This window comes from Rousettus aegyptiacus, unplaced genomic scaffold, assembly GCF_014176215.1.
Source record: "Rousettus aegyptiacus isolate mRouAeg1 unplaced genomic scaffold, mRouAeg1.p scaffold_m13_p_4, whole genome shotgun sequence".
Lineage (NCBI taxonomy): Eukaryota > Metazoa > Chordata > Mammalia > Chiroptera > Pteropodidae > Rousettus > Rousettus aegyptiacus.
Genome location: NW_023416307.1, coordinates 103,891,875 through 103,905,427, shown reverse-complemented (window position 1 = coordinate 103,905,427; position 13,553 = coordinate 103,891,875). Strand labels below are relative to the sequence as shown.

The 13,553-nt window shown below is 34.8% G+C and overlaps 1 pseudogene; it reads left to right on the top strand.

Moving 5' to 3' along the window:
• The first annotated feature begins 11,877 nt into the window (after positions 1-11,877).
• On the top strand, positions 11,878-11,996 carry LOC118602699 (annotated as a pseudogene).
• The last annotated feature ends 1,557 nt before the right edge of the window (positions 11,997-13,553 follow it).

The window sequence follows — 13,553 nt, the reverse complement described above, 5'->3', positions numbered from 1 at the left end:
AAATACTAATAGAAATAAATTTATTAAAAAACATGTGGGTTTTCCGTTACTCAGGATCGTCCCTCTGCACCACTGTAGCATGATTCATAACCTGAATCATTCACTCCTGTGGCTGACCATGTTCAGGTCTAGGAAAATGCTTTTTTTTACAATTCCTATGTGTTAAAAACAAAAGTGATAGCTTCCAAGTATTGTAAAGATTTGTGGGTAGTTATTAAGAAATGTGGAGAGGTTTTAAGAGGTAGAAGAGCTTAGGTAAAAGTTAAGACAAATTAACTCCTACAAATCTTCTCAGATTGTGAGAATGCAACAGAGTAAAAAATAAAGAAGTTTCATTTAACAAGGCATTAAAAGGAGCTCAACTACACTAAATCATCAGGGAAATGCAATCAAAACCACAGTGAGAATCATCTCACACCTGTTAGAATGGCAATCATCAGAAATACAAAAAATAACAAGTGTTGATGAGGGTCTGGAAAAAAGGGAACATTTATGCACTGTTGATGGGAATATATATTGGTGCAGCTACTATGGAAAGCAGTGTGGAGGTTCATTGAAAAATTCAAAATAGAATCCCCATATGATCTGGCAATTCCAATTTTCAATATTTATCTAAAAGAAATGAAAACATATAATTTGAAAAGATATATGTACTTCAATGTTCATTGCAGCATTATTTACCATAACCAAGACTTGGAAGTAGGTTAAGTGCCATTGATAGATGAATGGATAAAGAAAATATGGTATAAATACTCAGCCACAGAAAAAGAAGGAAATCTTGCCACCTGGAACAATATGGATGAATCTTGAGGCCATTATGCTAAGTGAAATAACTCAGACAGAAAAATACAAATACCATATGAATTTACTTATATGTGGAATCTAAAACAAAAAAATGAAAAACAAAATTCACAGATACAGAGAACTGATGATTGCCAGAGGTGGAGGTTGTTGGGTTGGCAAAATGGGTTATAAGATAGTCAAAAGGTACAAACTTTCAGTTATAAAACAAATAAGTCCTAGGGATATGATGTATAGCATGGTGACTACATTAAATAATACTGTAGTGTAAATTTGAAAGTTGCTAGGAGAGTAGACCTTGCAAGTTCTCATCATAAGAAAAAAATATTTTGTAACTGTGTGACAATAGATGTTAACTAGACCTATTGTGGTGATTATCTTGCTATATATACAAATATGAATTCGCGTGTTGTACACTCGAAGCTAATATGTTATATGTCAATTGTACCTTAATAAAAAAATTAAAAGTGAGATCTTGAGTTCTAAAAAAGAAAAAACAGAGAATTATCATTTTCCATTAGTGCTGAATTTCCATTTTCTGAATACTCTTGGTTTTCCAATTTATGGTTTTGGAGATCTATGTAAATTAGCATGGTAGTCACATCAATTGTATGTGGCAGGTGAGGAATATTTTGCAATTTTGAATTAGCAATATTATTCCTAAATGTGTATGTATGTTGGTCTACTCTAGATCTATCATGCGTGAACTGTGTCACTGATGCTTTATACTGGCTACTAGGTGGATATTGAAGCCTCACATTGCAAATAGTATTAATTTTACAAATATAGATAAGATAATTTAATTGAGATAAAACATTATGACTTTAGGTTTAAAAATAATTTTAAGTTATAATTTATAATTATAATTAACATTCAACTCTCAGTTCTGCATAATTCAGAAAAATAATTTTTGTAATGTATTTGAAATAATTTTAAGTTCAAGTTTTTACATTTAACTTAATTTGTATTTCTGATGAAATATATTTAAAATGCAAGTGGATTAAATACTGTTACATTTTATTTTTCAATCCTTTAGATTATTACTATCACCAGAATATAAATTAAGCAAAAATTATGATCATAACAATATAGTTAGCTATTTTGCTGAAATCAAGGCCAAGAAAAGATTCATTTATTCTTAATCATTTAAGAATTATATCTTTATTTTATTGCTCATGCAAACATACCTATGATAATAACAGACTAGCCAGAACAGTACTTAATAATAATTAAATTCAGTTGCCTTTGATATTTCACACTATCAGTCATATAAAAAAGAGACATTTTCACCTCTTGGACTTGCTCTCAGTTTGGCATTAAGGCTTCCCTGTACCCTGAGAGAGCTCATTAAGTCTCTTGCCATGAAAATAAGCCAGATGAGAGCAGCCGAGAGACCTTATAGCAGAGAGAAGCGAGTAACTCCAGACTCAAGGAAGTTCCCCAAAGCAAGAGAACTATACTGGTATCAGCTTCTTTTGTTGCAAGTGTGGGAAATCCCAATTATATGCACTTTCTTAAGAAATAATTACTGGGGTTAATATAATAAAGTAACATAATTATATAAGTCTCAAGATAATCTATTTATATATAAATTTATGGGGATTTTTGCTGTAGTTTTCTCTCAACCCATTCCAAGCAAGTAGCCAGAGACTTTGTATTTCTCATACTAAGGAATTTTGCAGGGCCAAATAAGAAATGGCAGTAAGGTGACTGTCCTGTCAGATACGCTTAAGAAAATTGAACCCTAGCTCTGGGATTCCTGTTCCTGATTCTGGCACCAAATATGACAACTTGGTTGTTGGTTTTAAGTTGGGGGTAGACGACGATGGCATCAGTAATAACTGGTGTGGACAAAAACAAACAAACAACAATAACAACATCAATGCCTTGAAAGTACATGAAGCTCCAATAATGACTGGATTTGAACTTCCAGACAGTCCAGCCGAATGATGGCTTATGGTTGGATGTAAGGGTTTTTTTTTTTTTTAATATTTTATTTTAGAATACTTTTTAGATTTACAGGAAAATTGCAAAGATAATATAGGGAGTTCCTATATATACCTCACTTAAATTTCCTACTGTTACTATCTTACATTACCATGGAACACTGGTCAACATTAAGAAATGAAATGTGGTATATTACTATTAATTCTAAACTTTATTTGGATTTCACTAGTTTTTCCACTAAGGCCCTCTTGTTCTGTACCAGGGTCCCGTCTAGAGTACTACATTGCATTTGTTTTCATGTCTCTCCAGTCTCCTCTGATCCAAGACAGTTTCTCAGTTTTTCTTTGGTTTTCATGACCCTGACAGTCATGAGCAGCACTAGCAAGATATTTTGTAGAAATTCCCCCAGTGGGGTTATTCTGATATTTTTCTTATAATTTGACTGGAATTATGAGTTTGAGGGACAAATGCCACAGAAATACTGTGCCTTTCTCATCACATCATAAAAAAGACTGAGTAAATGCATCAGTATTTATAGATGAAAACTTGTTATTTATATATTCATATATAAAGACCACTATTTAAGAGAATCATTAATCATTACAATTGAAGAAAAATTCAACAGCTCCTGCTGTCTTCTAGGTTGGTAAACATTTTCATTAAATCTTCTAACAGACTTTAGGTATTCTACTGTAATTTGGGGACAATTTATACAAGAATTTCTTAAGTATTTGAGGAAGTCTGTTGAAATCTCATCAAAATCAGCTTCTTTACTTTCTATACGATTAATGGCTCTTTTGGCCAAATAAAATCAGTTTTGTTTGAATCTTTAGGAAAAAGAAAGAAAAAGTACATAAACCCTAAACATACTATTTATCTGGGCCTCAAATCAGGATTCTCTCTTTATGGTTTCTAGGATACTGGAACTCATTTATAATATATCTAGATTGGTTTTTAATAGTGTGAAATAAATTTAGATAATTTATTCATGACAAGAACCATGAAAAGGACAATGACCAAGGTTATTAAAAAACAATTACTTTTCGCCTCATTTTCACCACAACTTTCATCCCTCAGCATCACCCGGTCACCGTGTAGGCATTAATCAAAATGTTTCCTCTAGCCTCACTGGAAACTCTGACCTACGAATAATGATTGATGGTCTCTTCCCAGGGATTGGATGGCTGTCTCCCAGAGAAGCTGAACATTTGACCAGGATAGAGAGTATTCACAAGGCTGAGCAAGTGTTCAGCAACAGGCACACATCTGTTCTATCAGGATAAGACCCTACCTTTCTTTGTCACACTTCCTTACTTTTATAAAAGAGTTCCTAGATGTTGACATACATCTCCTTCACTAGATATACAGAAATCTAGAGACTCTGCGGAATGAGTGTTCGCTTAATTATTACTATTATTTTAAATAGAAATGTTCTATTCTCCAAGAAATGCTGACTGATAGTCTAAGCAGAGAGGTTTGGGTGTGTAATGATGGAGACATTAGAATATGAGAGAAGGTTCAAGAGGTTGAGGTTTCCATACGTAGTTCAGTGCTGTCGCACAGAGCAACATTCAGTATGCTGTTGGTCAGCTTGGGAGCAAGGATACCATCTTTTATTTTTTTTTCTGTCCAATAAGCAATTACATACCACTTGTCCCTTCCTCCCTTGGAGGTAAGGAGAGCTTTGTTTATTCCATATTGGAGACTCTGCCATTAATATTTTCCCATTGTTTATTCTTTCCTTCTCAGGGAATAGTTTGACAATATTTTAAAGGAGAAGATAATAAGAAATATGTGTAATGGTTAAAACACTGAGTGGACAACAAAATTCAAGTTTCACTGGAGTGGGTGGGTATCAGTTCAAATTGAGTCAGGCTAGGCCTGTGCAGAGCTACATAGAGAACAAATTTTAGGAATAGGATTGTGCTAATTTTAGACAATAAATCAGTTAGCCCTTCATTTTCATGAATGCAAATCCTTTGCTAAATTAAGTTGGCTTATACTAATAGACCTGCCAGGTATAATTTAGGTTGAACTACTAACACAAATATAAACTAAAAATGCATGTTTAATTTTGTTTTACAAAGAAGTAGAAAGAACAGTCTGGTTCATGCTCAAGTGTAAGTTATAGTTGTCCATGGTAGCACTTTTATTAACATATATCAGCATCAGCAATGCAGTCAAAAACTCCTGGAAGACAAGATAAGAATGTGTCGGGATCATTGTTTTCATTCTCACTAGCTTTGCAACTGTGAAGGTTCTCAGGACTATTCTCTTAAAGCTAAGGAGATAGGATTAGTGTTGAGAGCAAAGTTCATTCTCCCTCCCAAGTTCCTCTTTTTGGTTAAATATTTCTAATATGTTGTTGAAAAGGAGGAAAATAGCGAGCTGATGAGAGATATATTGTACAATTTAGTAGATATTACCTGTCTGTGTCTTTACAAAAAGGGTAAGAATAGCAATGTTGCCAAACTAAATATTTTATATATATATCTGGCACTTTCTGAAATTACATAGATAGACAGACATCACTGGTAAATCCCAAATTTAGCATGAAAAACCAAAGCAAATTCTTATTTAAAAGTCTCAAGTACAAATATGATTTAAGTCTGTTTTCCATAGTTCCTAAGTCACATTAGAAAGTCCTTGGGAGAAAAAAGGGATTTTTTCATGCCTCTGATATTTTATTCACAGAAAACACAATAGAAATATAGCATAATGCCTAAAAGTGTGCATATGCTCTAAGGTATTAATTCTACTTACAGGTCTCTAATATCTGCTTAAGTAGATAAAGATGAATGTGCATGAATGTTCACACCAGCATTGTTTATAATGGTAAAAAACTGGAAGCAAATGTCCACAAATGGAGAACTGGCTAAATATATTATGGTTTGAACGCTAATAGATTTCTAAGTGTATACATTATGGACATCAAAAAATTTTTTTCATTTTTCTTGTTTATAGACATTTTTTAATATAAGCACTTTTTGGAATAATAAAGTTTAAAGCATATGCAAAGTCTACAGTACAGAATTAGAGATTATAGTTCCTGACGAAAGTGTAGAATTCATTAAATGTTATCTAATTCAAGAAACTCTTTCATTTTACAGAAGAGGAAACCAAGACTCAGAAGGTAAATGGAATTATCCAGTACACAGATTTATGACTTTCTTCCCCAACATTCTCCCACGGCAACATCCTGGCAGGTGATCAGTTAACAAGGTAATTGAGGTAATTGGTTGATACTGATGGGGAGGAGTCTGAGAACAATCGTGTTTTACTGTTGAACTGCAGCAGAAAATTTCACACTAGGAACAGAGATAGATCAGTTTTCCCTCTGCGCCAATTATGCAAGCCTCTGATTTACATTAATCAGGGCATCTGTTTGGATAACAAAGTAGGTGACGGAAATTGCTAATGTAAGATTTCCTGTCACAGAGGTAATGCATTCAATTACCTCTGTACTCACTGGCAATTTTTTAGAGTTCATTGAAATGTTTGACCCCCAAAACACATTTTATTTAGACCTTCTTAACTATTTTATACAAAGTCCATCTTGATACAGGGATCAAAGCTGAAGTTGATAGTAAAAATGATTTTTCCCTATGTTTGGAATGTAAAATAATGTAACTTTGAGAAAGAAAGTATATTGATAATGTGGAGTTTAAACAATTATTTTCTATAAAAGGGCAAAAATGCTCACAGCAGAAGCTCGGATTCCAGTTGGGTGTTCAACACAGGGTTTGTGAAACTGATTTTTGTTATCTCTTGATGATGAAGTAGCCAACAAAAGGGGCAAGGAGGGACAGCCTGTTGGAGCTTCAGAATTGTCAAATGACCATTAAATTTTTCAACCTAAAGTGGAGCAGAACTCCTGCCATTTTGTCCAGTTTCCTAATTCAGCAGTTTACCAAGAAATGCCCATAAGTTATGGTAACCAGTGTTAGTATCTTCTGTTATCTTACCAAGAACCAAAAGTCACACAGCCCTATGCATCTTTATCAAAGAATTAGCAGAGATGGAAAATAGTCTCTCTCACTTTTTTTTTTTTTTGCCTCCACTTTAAATGGCACTGGACATCAATGAACTTTGCACATGATGAAGAAAAAAAATAACTCTACCATCATCTTCCTTGTCGATAGCTTACTCCCTACAAAACTATTATTTAGAGAGAGAAAGCCTCGTATTTATTAGATAAATCAGAGCTAACCTAGGAGGTGTTTGACAGGAGACATTTAATTTTCTCCTCAACAGGACATCTTATTCAATAGACAGTGGGTTAGCTGATCCTTTATCCACAACCTTCTGCAGAAAAGTAGTGTGAACCGTAAATTGATTGCATTAAGTAACCAGAGCATTGAACTCTGTTGTTCTAGGTTTGTTTTTCTTCCTTCCTCTCCTCTCCTCTCCTCTCCTCTCCTCTCCTCTCCTCTCCTCTCCTCTCCTCTATCTCTCTCTTTCCTTCTTTCTTTCTTTCTTTAAAAAAAGCTTCTATAGAATGAGGTATCTCTACAGCAGTGTGACTCACATTTTCTGCCCTTTAACTTTCAGGACATTATCTATTTTGTACAAAATAGACCAGAGTAACAACAGTTGAATAATATAAGGTTTTCAGTATATCTAATTCTCTTGAAAATATGTGGCCCTGAAATAAGAACATACACACATGACTGGAAAAGCTGAATAAGAAGTATACCTTAAGAACAGTGTTCCCTATACACTTTGTTATATACCAATATAATGTTTTCCATCAATATAATTCTGAAGTATAGTATAAAAAACTTGAATAGAAGATGAAAGACCTGGGTTCTTATTTCAGCCCTGACTCTAAGTAGCTGCATGCCTTTGAACAAGTCACTGTCTTCTATGGTTTTCTATGGCTGCTATAACAAATTATCACAAATTTAGCTGCTTATAACAATACATTTATTATCTCACAGTTCCATAGATCATACATCCAATAAGTTTAACTGGTTTGCTCTGGGTTCCACAAGGCTAAACTCAAGGTGTTGGCCAGCTAGGGCTCTTATCTGGAGACTCTGGGGGACAATCTGCTTCCAAACTCATTTTTTCTTGGTAGGTTGTTTGCAGAATTCACTCCATACAGTTATAGGACTGAGGATTCTTTGTTGGCTCTCAGCTAGGGGTTATTCTTTGCTTCTGGAGGTCACCTACATTTCCTGACTCTGGTTCTCTTTATTTGAAAGCCAGCAATAGTGGGTTGAGGTCCTCTTAAGCTTCAAATTAATTCTACCCCTTCTGCTACTTCATCTCTGACTCTAGTCAGAGAAAATTTACACTTTTAAGGGCACAAGTGATTAAATTGAGCCCACCCAAATAACTCAGGATTATTTCCCTAGTCAGGGGCCAACCTTAATCACATCTGCAAAGTTCCCTTTGCTATATAAGATAATCTATTTTACAGGTTCTGATAATTAGAGTGTGGAAATTTTGGGGGGCTGGACATTATTCTGCCTATCTCACCTAACATATCTGGACTGCCTCAAATTCTTCACCTCTAAAAGGGCATCAGATGAAATTGTTGTACAGAAATCTTCCTACAGAAGACCAGAACATGTGTTTAGGTGAGACCTGAATCTGGATATGACATTTAATCACACTGAATCACACCCTGAATGTGTTATGCCTATGTCAGTCTCTTTCAAGTCTTCATTAAGAGGGGGGGGGGGGGGGGAGTCTGTTCGATTTCAGTATTTCTTTTAGACTGATTTAATACTTGCTTATATCTTTTCTTGTTGGGGCAGAGATTAAAAGAAAAAAGAGGAAGAGGAGATAATGGAACTCAGACCCCAAGTTTGGGGGCCAGTCTACCTAGTTAAGTTTGACAATATGATTTGCATTTATTATATTAATTTACTGCTATCTTCTGTTTATGGCAAATTGATATTGGCTTTCCATTTATGCTATTTGTAAAATTTTAATTTTGAAACAAATGTATGTAAAAAATTAAATGAGTCAATTTAAATAAAAATTTCAAATAAATAATAATAAATATACAGATAAGACCCATACTGTAAAGGTAGTTCAAGAATGACAAAAGATGAGAATATTTCTGCACTAGCTGACCAATTTAATCAATAAGAAAATGGGCCAAAGCTTAAATAAGCACTTTAAAAAGATACCTAACAAGGCTGATGAACATATGCTTAGCTTTATTAATAATCAGGAAAATGCAAACTAGAACTCTAATAAGATACCATTATACACCCACCAAAGTAACAAAAATTACAAGATTTGACACTACCAAATATAGCAAAAATTTATAGCAATGAGAACTCTCATGTACTGCTGAGGGAGTATAAAGTGGTGCTATAGGGAAAAATTATGAAAGACTTTTATAAGAACCAAAAAGTTTACTGTGTATCTTGCCCAGTGCATTCTTGTAGGTTATTGCTATTTTTCATTGTCTTAAGCTATTTTACAGCTCTGTAAATGATAGCAGTACAAATTATTCTTGTTTGTAGAAACGTAAATTGTGTCTGGCAGAATGGCATTGACTATCACCCAATATATATTGACCAGTTTTGCATCTGTTTGTAAATTCTTTTCAGCATTCCTGATTCTTATATATTTTTCTGTTCTTCAAATTCTTTCAACTGACTGTAGCACTAACAGTTTCTTTCATTGATTAATGAGTAAAATAAAATCTTTGATATATATTAATCTCATATTTAATGAGAATAATGATTTTATATTTTTTAAAAATATATTTCACAGAATAAACTATAAAACAGTTGAATATTAACAAGTAAAGATGTATATAGCCCAGAACTCCACTCCTCTGTACATATCCTAGGAAAACTCTTTCATACATGCAAAAGAGACATGTATAAGAATATTTTAAAAAATACTATTTGTGAAGACAGCTGAGTAGGGAAATGCTATGCTCGCTTCCCCAAATTTTAATGACCGCATCAAAATTACAACTACAGTACAGACAACAATCAATCTGGACAACCATCTGAAAACTAGCTGAACAGAAGTTCTGTAACTAAGAATTATAAAGAAGAAGCCACATCAAGATGAGTAGGAGGGGCAGAGATATGAAATAAGCTAGCACCACACCTGTGTGTGGTGGTTGAGAATCAGGAGAGATATCTCAGCTGCAGAAGACCTCCTGAGAAGCAAGGGGTTCCAACCCCATAATAGGCTCCCCAGCCTAGTGTACCAGTGCCGGAAAGAGGGGCTCGACAACACCTGGCTGTGAAAAACAGTGGGGATTCCGTCCAGTAAGGTAAGATGCCAGTTGCCACCAGTACTAGCTGAAAACCCAGGTATCTTCTTAAAGGGCCTACATACAAACTTACTTGCTTGCAGGCACCCAACCTAGGCTCTGGGAGAGGAACAGCAGCTTGGGAGGTGCCAGAGACATACAGGCAGAAACTGATTTGTGTGGCTCGAAGGTGAGGACTGGAGGGATAACTACCATCTTTGCTGTGTTGAGGTCTCTCCCAACACGGCCAAATCTGAATGTACATTAGCTTGGAAAACTATACTCACTCCATGCTGGTGACTCCCAGAGACTCTATCTTACCCAAATTGCTCACTACTTGAGGCTTTTTCAGCAGCTGAGACTCATGAGAAACCAGCATGTGGCGGCAGGACTCGGGGTCCCTGAGCTATTTGCTGAGCTGCACCAGGCCAGGTAATTGTGGTAGTAGGCCTCAGTTCACAATGTGGCCTCTCCCTTGCCCCTTCGGGTCCAGCAAAGGAAAATATCAACTGCGGATTGCTTTGTAGCTCCTACCAGATAGCCACAGGCTGGCCACAGGCAGTGACTGACTGCACCAAAGCCCCTCTTAAGAGGCCCCAGAACCAACACACCTGGCGGCCATCTTTATGCCACAATGGAGCACCACCTGATTAGCCCCATAAGCAGCATGCAAAAATGGGAATCTTGGTAGGTATTAGAACCCACTGGAGCAAATCCTGCTCCATGGGATCAGCTCCTGCATAGCAGCTCATATGCTATGGTTGTGGCCAATCTTCATAGCCAGTAAGTCTGAGGGTCAATCCCATCCACTGACTTGATAACAGCAATCAAGGCTCATCTAAAACAGGAAGCTACACAGAGAGCACACAAGTAGCCCTCTTGGTGCCCCAGCTCAGGTGATAAGGGAGACTGTGTCATTAGGCTGCACATGACACCTACTACATAAGGCTACTCTCCCAAGACTGAGAGATAGAGCAGATCTACCTAATACTTAGAAACAAACACCACCAAAATGAAGAGACAAAAAATATGTCCCAAATGAAAGAACAGGGGAAAATTCTAGGAAAAAAAACTAAATAAAATAAAGGCAAACAATCTACCAATGGCAGAGTTCAAAACATTGGTTGTAAGGATGGTCAAGGAACTTAATGAGCACTTCAACAAAGAGATAGCAAGCATAAAAAATAACATAGATCCATAAAAAAGAACCAGTCATAAATGAAGAATATAATAACCAAAATGAAGAATACACCAGATAGAATCAATAGCATATTAGATAAAGCAGGAGATTGAGTTGGTGATTTAAAAGACCAGCTACCAGAAAACACTCAATTGGAATAGCAAAAAGAAAAAGGAATTTAAATAACAATAGCTTAAGGGATATCTGGGATAACATCAAGTGTAACAACATTCACGTTACAGGAGTACAGAAGACGCAGAGAGAGCAAGGGAGAGACTTATTTGAAGAAATGATGACAAAAACCTTCCCTAACTTGGTGAAGGGAACAGACATACAAGTTCAGGAAATGCAGAGTCCCAATCAAGATGAACTCAAAGAGGCCCCTACCATCACATCATAATTAAAATGCCAAAGATTAAAGACAAAGAGAGTCTTAAAAGCAGCAAGAGAAAGGCAGTTAGTTACCTACAAAAGAACTCCTATAAGATTGTCAGCTAATTTTTCTGCAGGCCAGAAGGGATTGGTATAAAATATTCAAAGTAGTGAAAAGCAGGAAACTACAACCAAGACAACTCTACCCAGCAAGGCTATTTTTTAAAAATGAAAAGATAAAGAGCTTCCCAGACAAAAAAAAAAAAAAAAAAAAAAAGAGAGAGAGAGAGAGAGAGATAAATAAATTTATCATCACCCAACCAGTATTATAAGAAACGTTTCTGTCTATGGCCATGCTACCCTGAACAAGCCCAATCCAATCTGATCTCGGAAGCTAAGCAGGGTTGGGTCTGGTTAGTACTTGGATGAAAGACCATATAGGAATACCAGGTGCTATAGGCTTAAAAAATTTTTTAAAAAATAAGGGATTCTAAGCTGATAAGGTCCTTGCAATCTGGAAGGTCAACCAAGGGTTGCCTCACCTAAAAAAAAAAAAAAAAAAAAAAAAAAAGGAAAGAAATGTTTCATTAAGAAAAAGAAGGCGTGGGGAAGAATATAAACATAAATAAAAAATGGCAATAACTAAATACTTTTCAATAACCACTTTAAATGTAAATGGATTAAATACTTCAACCAAAAGACATAAGGTAGCTAAAAAAAGACCCATAATATGCTGTCTACAAGGGACCCACTTTCAGATCAAAAGACACACAGATTGAAAATAAAGGAATACAAAAAGATATTTCATGCAAATGGAAATGAAAAGAGCTGAGGTAGCAATACTTATATCAGACAAAATAGACTTTAAAATAAAAGTTATAACATAGAGACAAAGAAGTATATTTCATAATGATAAAGGGATCAGTCCAACGAAAGAATATAACCCTTAGAAACATTTATGCACCTAACATAAAAACACCTGAATAAAGAAAGCAAATATTGACAGACATAAAAGGAGAGATCAACAGTAATATAGTCACAGAAACTAGAAAAATAACAGCAAACGAAGCCAAAAGTGAGTAGAAGGAAGAAAATAATAATAATCAAAGCAAAAATAAAAGAAATAATATCTAAAGAAAAGAATACTAAAGATCAATAAAACCAAGAGCTGGCTCTTTGAAAATATAAACAAAATTAATAAACCTTTAACCAGACTCATCAAGAAAAAAAGAGAGAAGACCTAAATAAATAAAATAAGAAATGAAAAAGGAAAAGTGAAGACAGACACAACAGAAATTTAAAAAGAAAAAGTATAAACTCATGCCACTAGCAATCATATGTCAACATGTTGGACAATTTGGTAGAAACAAAGAAATTCCTAGAAACTTACAATCTTCCAAGAAGCAGAAAATCTGAACAGATTGATTACTACTAGCAAAACTGAATAAGTAATCAAAAAACTTCCAACAAACAAAAGTTCTCGATTGAGTGGCTTCACAGGTGAATTTTACCAAAAATTCAAAGAAAAATTAACACCTACCTTTCTCAAACTATTCAAAAAAATTTAAGAGTAGGAAAGGCTCCTAAGCTCATGCTACGAGGCCACCATTACCCTGTTTCCAAAACCATACAAAAACATAAAATAAAATTTAAAAAACTATAAAAAAAGGCCAATATCCCTGGTGAGCATAGATATAAAAGTCCTTAGCAAACATTAGCAAGCTGAATTCAGCAATATATTAAACAGATCATACATCATGATTAAATGAGATTTATTCTTAGAATGCAAAGTTTATTCAATATCTACAAATCAATTAATGTGATATACCATGTAAACATAATGAAATACAAAAATCATGTAATCATATCAATAGCTGTGGAAAAAGCATTTTGACAAAATCCATCATCTATATTAGTATAAAACTTTCAGCAAAATGGGAACAGAAGGAGCATATCTCAACATAATAAAAGCCATATAAACAAACCCACAACTAAAATCATATTCAATGGGGAAAATGT